We start from the raw sequence: 18613 nt of genomic DNA, 5'->3' as shown, positions 1-18613 counted from the left end.
TTCTTGTGGTACTGCATTCGAAACACTAAAGCAGTTGAAAGAATTGTATGATTCACACTCAGCACTTGAAATTATTCAGTTATTGTTAAATTTGTTTAGTTTGGAGACGAAGGAAAATGATCCTTTGAAGAGTGCCTCTCAAATAAAAGCCATTTTTCATGATATAGAAGCCACTGGAATTAAAGTAGATTTACAACTTACAACTTTTATAAAAGTCCTTCACCCTGTCTATTCAAATTATTTGGAATCTCTCCAAGCTAGTAGGCAACTAAAAGACATTACATTTGATAAACTGGTAAGCAAAATAGCTGACAGAGAAAAATCCTTTGGGAAGAAAGAGGCTCCACCTAACTCTAATGTAGAAACTTTGTGCCTTGCACAAAAGGATCAAAAGTCTCATGCTGAAACTTCTAGAGGTGATAAAATTAGTAGAGGTCATGGTAGGAAAAATTATAGAGGCAGGAGGGTGCAAAAATAATCAAGGAGACAGACAACAAAATGATAGACAACAAAGGAATTTTAATGATATACCAGTTATCAAATGTTTTAGATGTGGTAAAATTGGTCATACTTCTACTAACTGTAAAATCCCTTTGGAGAAAGTCAGTGAAAGGAGAGAACAGTTGATTGAAAAGAAAGATCAACCACCACGAGATAAGGGCAAATAATCACTGTCTGCACATTACATTGTTGCTCATTGTAATTTTAATATCAATGATGTTTCCAACACTACATCTTTTTCATGGCAAGATACTTGGATTTTGGGTTCAGGAGCTACTTGTCACATGAAATTTAGGCGAGATTTATTTGAAACTTTCGGTGACGATATTGATGGTGTTATTTACTTTGCTAACAAGTCTCAAATTAAACCATCTAGCATTGGGTATATTCGTTAGAAGATACCGAATTTTGCATATTATGTTCTACAAGATGTACTTTATATTCCATAGTTTTAGCGAAATTTGATGTCTCTTATCCATATTCGACAGCAGGGGAATTCTATTCATACATGTGATGGCATCATTGAGATAAGGAGAGCATATTATCATGCAGTTGTTATGACCGGTGTGGAAGAAGATACGCTTTTACAATTAAATGGTACTTCATCTACTAATTCTTGTGAAAGTTCTGTTCTTTTGGCACAACAAAGTGATATCCTGTCTCCCAGCTTGTTGTGGCATGCTCGATTTAGTCACATCAATTATGGCAGCATCAAAATTATGAAAGAACAAGGTATTAAAGGTCTTCCAACAGTTCCAAGAAATATTACACCTTGTGATGCTTGTATTATAGAAAAACATTATAAAAAACCTTTTCATAGTTCTTCTTCCAGATCTTCACGAAAATTAGGTCTCATACATTCAGATTTATGTGGACCTATGTCTATTGCAACTGCAAATGGAAATAAATATGTGTTGACATTTAATGATGGTTACTCGAGAATGTGTTCGGTGTATTTGTTGAAGAATAAGTCACAAGTGTTTGATGTTTTTAAAAATTTTCATTTGATGATTAAAAATGAAACTCAAAAGAATATAAGAATTCTTAGAACTGATAATGGTGGCGAGTACACTTCTCATGTTTTTGAACAATATTTGAAGGACAATGGAATCAAACATCAGACTACCATACCTTATAATCCACAATAGAATGGCATCACAGAACGCATGAATAGAACTCTGCTTAATATTGTTAGATCTATGATGTTCTATAAGAATTTTACGTTGTTGTTTTGGGGAGAAGCAATGCTTTGTATAGCTTATATTCACAATTATTGTCCTTTTTCTGTCATCAATAGTAAATCTCCTTATGAAATGTGGTATAATCATCTTCCTGTTGTTCAACATTTTAGAGTCTTTGGTTACATCAACACAACAAGTTGGGTGCTAGGAGTCGTAAAAGTATTTTCTTGCGATATTCTGCTACTTCCAAAGCTTATAGATTGTATGATGAGGAGAATAAGAAGTTCATTCTTTCCAGAGATGTTATTTTCCTTGAATCAGATAAAAGTAATTCCATTGTTGATAAGCAACTGACTCATTTGGAGAAATTTGCATCTAAGAAGTTCTATTTTGAATCTTATAATGTTGTTCCACACATTGAAGGGGGAGTTCCCATTATGGACCAATCTATGGTTCTTCCATCTTTGACTCATGAGAATGTTATTGCTGAAGAAAATTTGGATGATAGTAATGTTTCTGCAGGACCAGAAATTGCTCTTGAAGAGCCTGTTCTTGAACCTGTTTTTCAAGATGAGCAACCATCACAACCACTTCAGCAACCTTTACGAAGATCTACATGTGCTCGAAAAGTTCCAAGCAAGTATGATGATTTTGAAATAGGAATGTCTTCTAAAGGTGATTCAGGTAATTTTTATCATCACTGTGAATTCAATCATTATACAATTAGTGAACCTAATTATTTTAAATAATATGTCAATTGTGATGAATGGAAGGATGCAATGCAAAAGGAATATGACGCACTTATTAAGAATGGAACTTGGAGGTTAGTGGATCCTCCTACAGGTGTCAAACCTATTGGTTGCAAACGGGTGTATAAGAGAAAATACAAAGAGGATGGTTCGCTTGATAAATACAAGGAAAGACTTGTAGCAAAAGGCTACGCTCAGAAGGAAGGCGTTGACTACACAAAGACATTTGCTCCTACAACAAAATGGGGCACAATTAGAACTATGTTTTCTCTTGTAGCTTAGAATAGCTGGAAGATACACCATATGGATGTTAAAACAACTTTTTTTATTGGCAATTTGAAGGAGGACGTTTATATGTTTCAACATAAAGGTTTTTTTTTTAAAGGGAAAGAGCAAAAGGTATGCAAATTGGTTAAGGATTTGTATGGACTGAAATAAGCATCTCGTGCATGGTATAAAAGTTAACTGAACACCTTCTCAATTTCAATTACAAGTTATTTGATCTGGATTATGAAACACTTTGTGTTAAGAAAACTGAAAAGTTAGTTGTATATTTGGTTGTATATGTAGATGATTTGATGATCATAGGAAACAATGATGACTATATAGCATCTGTTAAAAGAGAATTATTGAAATTTTTTGACATGAAAGATTTGAGTTTATTACATTATTATTTAGGGATTGAAGTTGATTAGCAACCCAAATATATTTTCATTTCTCAGAAAAACTATATTGGACAACTATTGGATAGATTTGGGATGCAGGATTGTAATCTTGTCGCTACTCCTATGGAGCATAATTTGAAGCTTACTTTGACTGAATGAAGTATGTTTGAATATCCAACAAAGTACAAACAACTTGTTGGAAGTTTAAATTTTCTAACTACTACTCATCCTGACATAGCTTTTGTTGTAGGGATACTTTCTAGGTTTAGGCATAAGCCATGTGAAGATCATTGGAATGTAGAAAAGCTAGTGCTAAATTATTTGAAAGGCACTCAAACATATGGCATCAAATATTCCAAAGTTGCAGTTTTACATCTCACCGGCTATTCAAATTCTGATTTTGATGGAGTTAAGGAGAATGGAGTCTCTACTTCTAGTTATTTGATGAGTCTTGGATAAGCAACCATCAGTTGGAGATCATGCAAGCAATCTGTTCCTGTTGATTCTACCACTGAAGCTGAATATGTTGCAGCAACTCAAGCTACAAAAGAAATCATTTGGCTTTGCAAAATAATTGAAGACTCGCAAGAGAAACAAAAGGCTTCAACTCCACTACTCGTCTACAACTCTTCTACAATTCAGTTGGCCAAGAATCCTAAGTTTCATGATCAAAGCAAGCATATTAACACCAAATATCACTTGATTCAAAATTATGTAGATGCCAAAGTTATTCATCTAACACATTGTCCTTCTTCAGAGCAGATCACAAACATTTACAAAGCGACTGGGATGTGAAAAGTTTGAAAAGTTTAGAATGTTATTCAGTACATCAGATGTCCCTTAATATTAAGGGGGGAATGTTAACTAATCCTTCAAGATTGTTATTATATATTGTATAATATGTAATTATTTTTACATTCTATTTTTACGACTAATAAGTCATTGACACACAATTGTCTCATACCTAGATTGCATTTGTATAAATAAGTACTTTTATCAATACTATGACACTCTTTCCTTGTGCTATTTCATTGTGTTCTTTCACTGTCGAGTTTATTTGGGCTTGTAACCTTGAGCCCCGATGAGTGTTGAGGCCACTGCTGCATTGGATTAGACACCCACTCTTGTTAGCTACACTTTTATCGAATCCTTAACTTAAGGGGAATTCAATGTGCGAGTACCAGGAATTTGGGCCACGAGGTTATTCTTCCAGATTTCCATGGTTCATTTTCCAAAGGTGAAGATTGGAATGACTACAGCTAAAAAGATTGGAAATTAGGAGGATATGCTCGGCCGCAAGGGAGAACTGGGCTCTCAGGAGAGCCTGCAAATTGTAATCAAGCACGATCATCTAGAAGATAGACGGAACCAGAGGATTGCAAATGTCGGATAGCTCAATCCGTAGTTGAACCAGGGGAATTTTGCTGTAATTAGGGATATTTGTACCAAAAGTAGGGTAATGGCGATCTGTCGATGCCTCTAGAGCCAACGAACTCCCACAATAGGGCCAACCATGGAGTGCATGAACAACGAGAAGAAAAATTGCATGGTACATAGCTAAACACTACCCAGAGGTGGAAAAGGGGCTAAGCATAGGATAATTGAGTTAGAGAGCCAATTAAAAATGGGAATAAGCATGTGAAATGCGACAGAATGACTGCCAGCCAATATTTTTTGTAGAGGGGCATAGATAATCACAAAGGATAAGAGATCTTGCTACGGGTGAGAATTTAACAGCATGTATATGATATTGTACATGGCTGCATGTCTATATAGTGGCACTGGTGGCACTGCATTATATTCAAGTGGTGGATTAAAAGGTTTTTTTTTTTTGGTAGGTAAGCACCCACGAGGGATTTGAACCAGTGACCTATCGCAAGGAGTGCCTTAACAATGCACCCATTCACCATCAATCAAGGCCCCGTGGGAAAAAATTGGTGTATGAGACCCCCTTGTTTGTGGGACAAGGGACTGGTTCTTGAAGTGGAGGATTAAAAGTTGTCAGTGTCATCATTTTATAATCATATAATTATGTTAACAACTATTTAGGTATATTTATTTTGGAGTACGGTTTTTAAAATTTTAATTTTATTATCAATTAATATAGGAAATTCTTTTATGAGTAGATATTATTTAAATATTTTGTACAATTATTTTTATTTTTAGATTTTTAATTTCTTTTAGTTTGATGAACATGAGCAAAATTTCAACATTGATGAGCCTCTCAGCTCAATAATTATTAGTAATGTTAATAAATATGTTTTTGTTTAATAGGAATTATAGAGTATTAATTTAATTATAGCACCAAGATGACTCTCCAACTGTCACACGAAATCTGTCAAGGGTGCGGACACGACTGCCCTTCCTAGAAGTCTAAGACATTCTAATGACAAACAAGACAAAATGGAGTGATCTTTCTCTAAATACACCTTTTACAACATGAAAACTACAAGTGTTTAGGCTTACCTTATTCCAAAACGCTGTTGTTGAAGTCCGTTCTTGACGATCCGGATGAGCTCCTCCTTCAAGTCAATTCCTGCAACCACAAACAATCAAACAATTACCAAGCACTTGAATTTCATATAATAAAACATATATTCAACATGCAGACCAAGGAACACATGAAATAACTCATTAACACAAGCTATTGAGAAAAATAAACCAGTTTGTATTAATAACGAAACAAAGAAACTCTTACAACCTGGCCTTGGTGTTGTGCAAGTTCCTCCCAGGGTCCATCAAGGGTTTTCTTCTACTTTGACAAAGCTCACCCTCTCCCAAGTAGAATCAAGTGAAGACAATCTCTCCTCACAAAGGCTCTAATGGAAGACCTAAATCCTGCAGCATTTACCCAAAGAAAATGTATAGCTCCAACCTCTTCTCCTTCTGGCTCAATGCCTTTATTTATAGTGCTGTAAAGAGGTTATTCAGGTCCACTATCAATGGGATCATCCCCCTCTTTGGGTGGGATAGCTCCCTTATTGATGGGATAAGTTCCCCCTTGATAGAGATACATGAACCAACTGGAGGCGCATCCATTTCATCAAACCGACCTCTAGAATGTTCTAGAAGTAACCACAAGTAACTTTTTCAAGATAAAACTCGCGCATTTTGCCTTTTACAGAGGGACGCACCTGTCCCTTAACATACAGAGCGTCCATGGACGCAGATTTTGTGAACATGGTCAGCGTCCCCGCAGGTAAGGCTAGAGAGAACCTGCGACCCCAGAGATAAACATAGTTTTTACAAGACTTTCTCTCTTCTTTGAGTTTGAGATGGATAACAGAGGCATGAGACTTGCCTAAGAGGGTAGCATGACTGTTGATTTGAGCCATACTAACTGTAAGTAGTCAAGGTGACATTTTTTAGTGTAACAGATTGCCCCCTAAAGTGTGAAGCCTGGAATAGAATAGGGTTTTGTAATTCTAGGAAGGGTGAAGCGCTTTATCATTTCAAGGATTGCCTTGTGGATGGCCTGGTTGGAACCTGCAATTTTCAACACAAAATACATGGATAAGATTATATCATCACTGAGGTAGGCATTCCCATACTCAGATTCAAAACTTTAACTAATGGACTAACTATTCTGATACAGGAATGATCTTGCAGTACATCATTTTAATAGACTTTTGTAGACATAGTATGGACGCAGCCATCTGTTTATGATTAGTCTACATAGATAATGAATACAAAACTCCTCGCAGCCTGGATGGTAGAAACTAGATCCAGGGTCTTCACTTCTACTTCCCGAATTGGTACGATTATAGCCATGTGATTAAATGATTCGATGTCGAACATGGTAGAAACCACTTGATTACCAGTCAATGATGTAAACTGTTAACAAGCGTGAGAGAAACCACCAGTAATGTCAATGGTTCTCAAAGTACCAAGCACAACCCGTGAAATGTGAATAGATGTTTTGATGTCGAACACTTCACGGAATCCTTTGATCGAAAGTCAATGATGTAAACTGACGTCAAAGGCGAGAAACCTGCCATTGATGCATGCAGACTTCAAGGTACTGTCGATTCCTAAGTCATCTTTCTAGATAATGTGTCGATGTCGATAGAAAGCGACCCGTTGCAGGCAAGCCCGCAACACGAAATCATTGTTCAAGTTGAAGAAATGTTGCTGTAAGGACTGACTCAGGGATGGTCAAATGGATGACAAGTATTTTGCAGATGAAAGTTTTTTCTTGCAGACCTCTTGAACACATAACGACACAACAGATGGCTTGGTGACGAATAACTCAAAGTTAATCCCCGACACCCGGTTAAAGACTTTCAAAGTGATTTGGTCAACTGTGAGGTAAAAGATTTCCCAACCCAGGTGAATGAAAAGTGTCGTGTTCAAGAGTGGTAATAAAGTTTCTTCTGAGACAAAAGGTGACAAACAGGTTCATTCTTCTCTCTTTTCCCCCACCATTTCTGGCAAGTACCTCTTTATTTTTAACAAGCTTGAGGAGGATAACATATGCTTGATTATAAGCTCATCCTTCGGACGAGTCCAACCTAGTTTAAATTCGAACCCTAGGAAGGAGTGGTTCGTTCCTGTTTGTAATTGAACAGGTCCTCTACTGTAAAAGTTTAACGAGCCCAGTATAGGAGAAACTCGGCGTTTTTCAATTTTAGAGAGTCTGAAAAAACTAAAGGAGACTCCACGTTGAACTTTTTCGTATATTTGTGTCCCTCAAGCCCGAAAAAGTATAAAATAATACCTGGGGGAACCGCTTGATCTTGCGACCAAGGAGTACTTTCATAATAGTGTCGTCAACCTGAAAAGTAAAAAGCGATCAAGGACACGTCGTTTTATTTCCTTATCGAGTTTGAAACGACAAAAACCCGGCAATCTTTTCCTGATTTTGCGGTCAGAAAAGAGCTAAAAGGGGACCGTCTTTTAATTCCGTTTTAACGAGTGAAAAAGAAACACTCGGCGATCTTTTCATGTTTTAGGAGTCAGAAAAGGGCTTAAAAGATGACTCTGATATTTTTGTTTGTGAAAAATTACAATTTCCCTCGAAATCCCTTTGTCCTGCACAAAAGCAACACATTACTCATACCTGTTTAAAATAGGCAAAAATACATTAAAAAACATCTTTTCATGGTAAAAAATGAACTAATTCATCCAAAAAACCTATAAAAAGACCTTTTACCATGTCATTTTTACCGTTTCACTGTTGAGGTTGAAAAAGGAGCTTTTGACAAGAAACTTCCCGTGGTCGCTGCGGAAAATCTGACCGTCGGAATCGAACGCCGTCTCATCCAGGTATTTTACACATCCTACTCTGCATTTCTATCCGTTTAGAATCAATTTTTAGGTTTTAGTTTCATTTTTTGGGGGGGTTTTGGTTTTGGAATGCGCCTCTCGGCGGACGCAGGTGCCCTTCGGGTGACCTGCGTCCCCCGACTTTTTCTCATACGGGAAAACGGTCGGAAGACGCAGCCCGCCTTCAGGCCAGCTGCGTCCGGGCGCCCTGTGCTACAAAGCCGGGGTGCGTCCTCCGAGAAACGCGCATTTCAAAACCCTAACTCTCTCAAAAAACCACCAAAAATTCCCAAATTAATTTCTAATTGCTATTTTTGATATGCAGGGCATTAATCATGTTAGACTGGAGAGAAAGAGAGCATGTAGAGGAAGATGAAGCTGCAATAAATCATCAACCTTCCCTGGATGCCCTAAGAGCATGCGGATTATACAAATATTGGACCATACCGGGCATGAGGGGCCAGGTAAGATTCTTGGAATGGCTGGTTGAGCGATGGAACGTACAAGAACAATGCTTTTACATAGGAGGGCACCAGCTCGAGATAGAGCCCTCGGATGTATACTTTCTCACTGGCTTGCCAAACAGAGGTGAGCAACTCAGTCTTGCGGGGACTAGGCCGGGTGGCCAATCCCTTGATAGTCTCCGCGAGGATTGGTGCACACGTGGGGCTCACCATTCAAAAGGCATAGAGATAAAACACATCACTTTACACATTGCTTCCGGATCCCAAATGCGGATGGCAATTGACTGTTACCAAGGCACCATTTTCAACTGGTGTGAAGCTGTGTCGGCTCATATGAAGAGCCAACTGACCAAGGCAAAGAACGGACGACTAAAGACTTTTGGATATGGGCCTATAGTCGTGAGCTTTGCCTTGGAGAGAATTCCAATGCTGATCCCTCAGCAACTCACTGTTGATATCTTGGGTCCCCAGCAGCCAAAGCTGATACGATGGGTTGCGGTGATGGCCCGGCATCCTGACGAGGGCGCGACAGTAGTTCGATTCTCAGATAGTTATTTTGACTGGTTAGAGGGCCAGCTTTTTGTGATACAGGACTTTCCGTATGCCGGAATGGATTTCAGAGGTGATCCGGACATGGTTCTTCCACAGGGAGAACAATGGGACGACAGAGGTACTTTTTATTTTCACAAGTTTTCTAGTTATGTATTTTTTGTATTTTTTATATATATCGTCTCAAAACTAATAGTAAACTTTTTCAAAATGCAGATGTTGGTCCACAGCGTCCAGCCAACCTCCGGCCTTATGATAGACTACATCCAGCTGCACCGGTACCGGCCCCACAGGATGCGACAGCAGAAGTACTAGCTGAGTTGGAGCATGATCTAGAGCGTCTCACGGCAGATATACCTGAGACTACTATGGACGACATTCCTATCAGGCTTCAGCGCTTCGTAGTCGCGGTCCCTGGACCGTTTAGGAGATTTTTGCGTAAGGTAGCCCGCGCAGTGGTGTCGTACAGAGAGCACCACCAGTGATTGACTAGTCACTTTTGTAGTCACATGTGACATTTTTGACTTTTTGTACTATCATTTTGCCGATCATAAGGTGTTTTAAACCTATGATCGAAGACGATGTATATATTTTTTGACACACTTCTATCTATATATATCACTATTACCGGCTTATCTTGTTTAACATATGTGATGAAATGTTTTTAAATTTACTTGCATGATTATCGTAAATGTCTGTCCAACATTCGAGAAGCAATTGCATCTGCTAATGTATTCAAAGACCTTGGAATATGTTGATATTCAATGTAATCAAATTCACGTTCCAAGAGACGCACTCTCAAAAACAACCTTAATAACACAGGATTTCTAATGGCATAAACTCTATTAAGCTGTAATACAACAAGTTCAGAATCTAACCTCACTATCAAACGTCGAATTCCAAATGAAATAGATTCGGATAATAATTCAACCACTGCACTGTATTCTGCAATGTTATTCGTTGTTTGACCGAGGCTTACCCCATGCATAGAAACTAACTCGTCAGAGGGCGAATAGATAACCCAAGCTGCGGAAGAGATATTCCGTGTATTACGACAAGCACCATCAGCAAATCCAATGTATGTTTGGAGAGGCGTCGACATCTACAATATCAAGAGTAAAACCAAGATAAGCCAGAATAATGACGAAAAACCACACTCGCTAAGCTAAGCACACTGACTAAACTAACACACTTGCTAGCTAGAAAGAAAATCTAACCTATCTAAAAATTTCTCCATACCCATCATTTTAAGCATAATACCTCTTTAGGTAAAGTCCATTTCTGGGTTTACCCAAAGAGTCCCCATCAAAATCAACTAACTCATAAGCCCCTTTTGCTAGCTTTCGCTTTACAATGTAGGGCCCATGCCACATGGGAACGAATTTTCCGGCACCTAGCTTATCGTTAGCTTGATCATATAATAGTACTAGGTCTCCTTCCGAAAAACTTCGAGGGGTTACATTTTTATCGTACTGAGCTTTCATTCGTTTCGCGTGAGTCTCGATAGCTAAAGTAGCGTCACGTCGAGTCTCATCTAATTTAGCCAAGTATAATAACCGTTTCTCCTCTTCGGAAGTAGCTGGAAGTAATTCGACAGCCATTTGAAGTGATGGGATTTCGCATTCAATAGGTAACACAGCTTCTAAGCCATAAACTAGCTGGAAAGGGGTGAAACCTGTTGAATTTTTCACTGAAGTTCGATATGCCCATAGCGCCGAAAATAACATGTTATGCCAATTCGTTCGATGGATACCAATGATCCGTCGAATCATGATGACTAGAACTTTGTTGATTGACTCAACCAAACCGTTGGCTTGCGGATAATAAGGAGTAGAGCTATCGTGGCGCAAACCAAGCTGGCTTGTAAGCTCAGTCATCATGACGTTTCGAAAATGGCTCCCATGGTCAGTAATGATTGCTTGTGGGACACCAAACCTAGTTATGATATGATTGAATACGAAAACTGCAGCTGTCTTGCCGCTTGCGTCGAATGTAGGCATCGCCTCGGCCCATTTTGTAAAATAATCAACCGCGAGGATGATATACGCATGCCCCCCGGCCGAGTGAGGGTTACAAGTAATAAAGTCAATGCCCCATTTGGCGAATGGACCAGCGGCAATTATAGGGTGGAGAGGAGCAGGTGGAGCGCGCATCTTTCGATCAAACACTTGACAGTTGTGGCATGTTCTGACAGCAAGGATACAATCTTTAAACATAGACGGCCAGAAATAGCCAGCGCGCAACACCTTCTGAGCTGTGGCATACCCAGACATATGACCGCCACATGCTCCAGAGTGACAATCATTCAAAACTCTCTCAGCCTCTTCGTGAGTTAAACAACGTCGAAAAACTAAGTCTGCCCCCCGGCGATAAAGTGTATCTCCAATAATTCTGTATTGCTGGGATCGAAACCGAATTTTTCGACGGTCTTCCTTGGAAGCTTCAGGCCGAAAGGTTTGGGTTTGGAGATAGATGATTATATCCCCATACCACGGATCTAAAGTGCTAATAAGAAACAAAGATTCGTCCGCAATGGACTCCTCTGCCACAGTCTCTGTGTCAGCACTCGGGAAATCACACATCAATTCCGCAAAAACTAAAGATTTCTTAGACTTGGACTTCTCGAACTCCAAGTCGAACTCTTGCAGGATAACAATCCATTTAGAGTACTTGCCCCCTAGCAGTTGTTTTGTCAAAATATAAATCATAGGGTTGCAATCCGAAATAACTGTAGTCTTGCGGAGAAGAATGTAGTGACGAAAACGCTGGACAGCTTGAACGGCTGCCAGGGCCAATTTCTCCACATGCGAATATTTTAACTCAGTGGGATTTAAGGTTCTACTAAGATAATATATCACATGCTCTGCTTTGAATTCATCTTCTTGAACTAACACCATTCCAATGGTGGAATGCGAAGCTGCGAGGTATAAGAAGTAGTCCTGGTTGTAGTTGGGAGGATGCAATAACGGTGCATGGGTCAACGCGTGTTTTAATGCATCAAAAGATTGTTGGGCAATCTCGTCCCAAAAGAATTGTGCGTTCTGTTTCAACAACCGTGTAAAACCTTTAGTGACCTCGGCGTAGTTTGGGATGAATCGGCGTAAAAAGTTCGCTTTCCCTTGCAAACTTTGGAGTTGGCGCAAACTCGAAGGAGGAGGCAATTTGATGATAGCCTCGACTTTCGAGGGATCGACGCGAATGCCGGCTTTTGAAACAACAAATCCCAGCAATCGACCTGTTTCTATACAGAAAACACACTTGTGGGGATTCAACCGAATTCGATAATGCCTACACCTCATAAAGATTGCTCGTAGGTGGACAAGGTGATCAGCTCGTTGTAAAGAATGAGCAGGCAAATCATCGAGATAGGGTTGCACAATGTGCTTGATGTCATGAAATGCATAAGACATTGCCCGTTGAAAAGTGGCCCCGGCATTCTTAAGTCCAAAAGGTAATTTGCAATAAGCAAATGTCCCCCATGGACAAATGAATGCCGTTTTTGGTTGATCGGCAGGTAGAATATTGATTTGATTATAGCCTGAGAAACCATCCATGAAGGAAAACATCTCACTTCCGGCACAATCATCAATAATTTGATCGATATAAGGCGTAGGATAGTTGTCTTTTGGACAAGCTCGATTGATATCCCTATAGTCGATACAGATTCTTATTGTTCCTTGTTTTTTATTGACGGGAACAATATTCGATACCCAATCCGTTAACGGGATCGGATAAATGAAACCTGCTTTCAACAGCTTTTCGACTTCTGCTTTAATCGCAGCCGCTTTTCGAGGGTGAATCTGACGCAACCGTTGCCGAATGGGTTTAGCATCCGGGTAGGTTTTGATTTCATGAACAACAATGGCAGGATCAATTCCCGGCATTTCCTCGTAAGACCAGGCAAACACGTCGCGGAATTCTTGGAATAGGGCCTTGTAAGTTTGGATTTCTTCTTCAGTACATGCGGCACCTATATGAATGTTCTCCTCGATTCCGGGCTTCACTGAAATATCAATGGGAATAGTACGAGAAATATTCCCTAAATTCAGCTCTGAATCAGAATGTTTCGTTGGATCCTGAGCGTCTTTGACATATTCAGCGGTAAAGATAGATGAAAAATCATTTTCAAATGCATCATCCTTAGGTAAAAACGAAGATCTGTGATGGAGATCTTCCCATGGTAGATCATCTACACTTAGGATTTCGCGAAGTTGTTCGTCAGATGACACTTCTTCGGGAAACGTTATCCGTTCTAAGGGTGAGGTGAAAAGTGACTCTTCACTGACCACATTCATTTGGTCGGTTTCGGTTGAATGAAAGTCGGTAAAAGACATAAGAGCTTCATAAGCAATCTCATACGGACTCAACGGCATAACATCACCGAGTGAGTCTAGCTCAGAGTCAGAGGGAACATACCAAGGATCATCATAAATAATGTTTTCTGACGTGATCATATGAATTGTTGCAAACGAAGGGTCTGCATTGAGTGGAGGGAGAGGAAAAGTTCCCAGTAAACCGGAATCCTTAACTAAACCTACACCAATGTCCCTATAAGGGATTGTCGTTTTACCAACATGCTGGATAGTTTCTGAAGAGGTTGGGTCGGATGAAAAGTATGTCAGCTGATCAATAGTCACGATCTTACCGTTATGTGGAAACTTAATGACTCTGAAGACCGATGAAACGACCGCTGTCATAGCATATGACCAACTTCGACCCAAAAGAAGGTTGTAGTCTAGAGGGGCATCAACCACTTCCACATCCAGACTAACGGTTTTACCTTCGACCCCTATAGGCAATTCTTGTAGAATACCAAACGGACGGAACCCACGGCCATCAAAGGCCTTAAGGATGGTGGGGGATTGGTTCAACGAAGGAGAACCAAGCGATCTCCAACATTGAATCGACATAATACACGTAGAAGCTCCCTCATCAATCACAGTCCGATGAATAGGCCTGTTTTTGACTATCACTGGAATTTGGAAAGCCATTTGATGGGGGAGACGCGGTGTACTACTTTCTAGATCAAAGATCATTAGGTTCGGGTCCTGAACATCGACAGCTCCAATAGCCGACAAAAGCAATTTTCGTTGCGCTGGACATGATTGCAGCACTTCGAGTGCCGACATTGCTGAAGGTGAAACAGCTAAGTCTTCAACAATGTTGTAATTCTGGGCTGCTCTCGCATGTGGATTGAAAGCAGACCTTCGAAGTACACCCTTGGCGGGCGGCTTAATCACTAAGTCTGGGTTAGGTTTTTCGATCTGTAGTGGATCGGAACCAGGAGCTGAGGTTGATGGGTTAGAGTGAGAAGATTCTGCTTCCTTACCATCAACAGGAGCCTTACTACCATAATCTTGCGATCGAGTCGCAATCCTGACATGAGACATCATCAAAATGGGTTCTTCACTGGCATTCGAAGAAGAACCTATCATCTTATTCTCCTGCTCTGGAAATGGATTTTTTAACACAGCAGGAGTGGGAGAACCTTTGACTATTTTCACTACCTCGGCCCGATGAGGGCAGTCTCTCGTAAAATGATCTTCTTCACAAATAAGACAAGGATATCGAGGTTTGCGTTTTTCGTCATTGGTTTCCGACTTTTCCGTTTTCTCCTTTGGAGCCTTGTCTGCTTTAGCCTTCTTCTTTCCTTTCTTCTTTCCACCGTTTTTTGATTTGGCCGTAGATGACTCTACAGCGTGAATGTCGGCGGTAAGTTCAGGAGGAGAAGACTCTCCTGTCGGAGAATCAGGCAAAGTGATAATTGGAGTATTGGAGGTCTTGGAAGACTTCTTCTTACTCTTCGTAGTCACGATACCAATCATACCATCAGCGGCATGAGATCCCGAAGGAGCAGCAGCGATTTGGTTTGACTTTGGAAGATCCGGAATTTTCTCGTGTAACGTACCCGACTGAGTGTAAACTAAGTCAAGGTATTGTGCCTGAGCAATGACTTGCTCCTCAGTAACTACTCCGGCCTTAGCTACATCTTCAGTAATTCTTGGTAATAATGATTTGACAAACCATTCAGCTAAGATTTGGTCCGGGATAAAAACTTTCACTAATCTCCTTCGACGTCTCCACTCATGGATGTGATCAGAAATGTACGTGGATGTCGATTGTTTTAGCGAAGTTAATAATTCTGTACCATTATCGTATCTGACTGGTAACTGAAAATGAGTTAAGAACGAGGTAGCTAACTGGCTAAAGTTGTAAAAAGAGGCCCGTGGTAACTCAATGTACCACTTGGCTGCGAGACCAATGAGTGTACGCTGGAAAAGACGTAAGCGGATGGAATCATCTGAGATGGAATTTGATGCACACCAGAGGTGGTAAGTCATCACGTGATTAGACGGATCCTCTCCAGACTTACCTTCGAACTTGGGTATATCGCTGGGCAACTTATTTGGCATTGGCGGCCAGAACTGAAGATATTGAATTGGATCGTTCGTTAGGCGCGTCAAGTCGGGTAAATCTAAAGTCGCAATAAACGGTAACTGCCGGTTAGGATCTCTAAAACTCTGAGTCACAATACCAGCCCCAGGAGGAGGATATCCAGGATAACTAGGAACAGGAGTCGCATTTGGGATATTATATCCTCCTGGAAAACCAGGATTAACCGGACCGTACTGGGGTTGCTGAGGTTGTTGATAAGTGTACCCAGGATACGGTTGATACTGGTAAACCGGTTGTTGGGCAGCTTGCCCAGGTTGATACTGTCCCTGGTACGGAGGTTGAACAAATTGAGGTTGAGTAGTAACAACCGTACTTGTACCAGGTTGGCCTGCAGGCATCTGGACTGTGGTTTGAACCGTGGGTCCAGACAACGGTACAGATGTCTGAGGAGTGGTTACAGGGACAGTAGAAACCGGAGCTGCCGATACTCCAGAAGTAAGCATGGTAGATGAAGCGGTAGTTGCTGCAGCCGTGTGAGGTGGAGTACCAGGTGCAATTGGCGGCTGAGTAACTACAGAAGTTACAGGGGTCTGAACACTTGACTGGACAGGTTGCGGTTGCTGGGGTGGACCAGGAACTGCAGGTTGTCCTGCTTGAGGTACCGACTGTATACTTGGTTGCGACATCTGTTGACCCTGTGACGGATCCCATGTTAACATTCCAGGGTATTGACTCGTAACAGGTTGAGGATACTGAGATCCATAGCCGTATTGAGGATAGGGTTGATAACTGTAAGGTGCAGTCCCATATGATTGCCCTTGAGGTGGTTGATAACCTTGACCAGGGTATTGACCCGTAGGTTGATAACCTTGAGGTAAATACGAATACTGGGGTTGACCTTGACCTTGAGGTTGGTATCCTTGAGGTTGATACCCTTGGGGTTGATACCCTTGGGGTTGCCATCCTTGAGGTTGCCATCCTTGAGGTTGATATTGATACTGAGGTTGACTTTGGGGTACATATTGAGGCTGGGGTTGATACCCTTGGGGTTGATACCCTTGAGGTTGCCCCCCAGTCACGAATGAAGTACCTTGAGGTTGCCCCCCAGGCGGTAATTGGCCACCTTGAGGTTGGTTAATGGGAGTTGAACCTGACATCATATAAACGTCACCTATACTCAATGGTACATTACCACTGTTTCCAACTAATAACCCATGATCAACGGGTTGAGGAGATGCTCCCGCAAAGGTACCAGAAAGTGATTGATACCCAGTAGGAACAGAAGGACCGCCATGTAAAAATGATTCAGGACTTTGTGAAAACACAGATGACTGACCAGACATATTTACAGGAGAATGAATTCCTCTAGGTGGAACCGGAGTACGAGGTGTAGAAAAACCTACTGAGTTGTCTAAAAAATTGGTTAATGCAAGGTACCAAGATTCACTTCTAGGAGGACTGTAAAAGATGGATTCACGCTCCCTTAGATCAAGGGTAATTAGATCTTCAGAATCAGAAACGCCTATTTCTTCCTCTGGAACAAGTTCTTCTATAGCAATTAATCCAACAGGAAGATTTTCGGTGATAATTCTTTCTATTCTTGGTGAATCAGGAACACTAGGAGTTGGAGTAACAGGTTCGGAAATTTCAGGTTCTTCGCCTGTTTCACTGGCAGATGAAAAACTACCAGCAAGCTCGGAAACTGTAACAGCTTCGGGATTGTAACCTGTTTCTAAACTTTGGTAATCTGGATGGACTACCAAGGAAAATTCTCCTTCTTCAGGTGATCCTACTCTACTGCCACTAGGAGGAGTTACAAGGACCTTTAACCCTTCTAAATGACCCGGAATGTCTTCAGGAGATTCACCCCGCGATTTACGGAGTTTTCTTAACAAATCTATTCCGGTAACAATCTCAGGAGACTTGCCCCGAAGTCTACGGGACTGTCTCGGTAATTCCGCCACAATTAAAGATTTTAACTACAACACACGAAAACAAAGTAAAAATTTCAAATCAAACCACCTAAAGTCTTCTAAAGAAGCAAACAAATTTGAAGCACACGCCTAAATAATCTAGAGCGTCAAACCACACACAAACAGTAGTCTTCCGGACCAAAAGCGCTAGTTGGTGATTAGGCCCAACCTCGCAGGATTCAGTACAGAAATGGTGGGTGGAACAGTTACCCCGGCAACCTGCTTAATGAATAGACTGGACCAAGTTCCTCCACTTTAACCGTCTCGAAGTGAAGCGAACCCCCCAGAAAATCCAAGTGAGTATAACCGACGTCTGCTCCAGGTACAGTGGGACCTTCCCTCCACCGTCACCTTGGGTAGAATCCTAGATATTATGGCCACTAAGGTTACCAATCACAACAATTACACCTGGGGGAACAGTCTAAACTCCGACAGCACGCAAGGGCAGAGTAGCAAGCTCCAATCCCCTTACCGGCTCCTTGACAACAATCCAAGGTTTACCGATAAGTGACCCCTGGCTCCTCGACAATGGTTAATCCGAGGTTTACCGTTTGTAATACGTACTGCCTGGCGTCGTTCCCAACGAGGGAGGAATGATCCCCTCACTGGTTCGGACACGAGCTCGTGCTTCTCCTTTAAGAGGAGCTTTCCAGAATGTAACTGAAACAATTGGATTTGTTCTACTCAAGATAGACTATCTGTTTGGTTTTGTAGTCTTGGAGAGTTAAGTACTCACCTACTCCAAGACCCTAGCCTAAGCTATGTTGGTGCTTCAGAGCCCTAGAAAAATAAAGATTACTAGATTGATTTTAATTTAAGCGTTACTTTTAAGGTTGTTTCTTAAGTCAAAAGGTGATGGAAGTGAAACCA

Source organism: Pinus tabuliformis, chromosome 9 (genome assembly GCF_031772625.1).
Source record: "Pinus tabuliformis cultivar Carrire ecotype Pingquan chromosome 9, CPIR1, whole genome shotgun sequence".
Lineage (NCBI taxonomy): Eukaryota > Viridiplantae > Streptophyta > Pinopsida > Pinales > Pinaceae > Pinus > Pinus tabuliformis.
Note: the sequence above shows the minus strand (reverse complement) of the source record.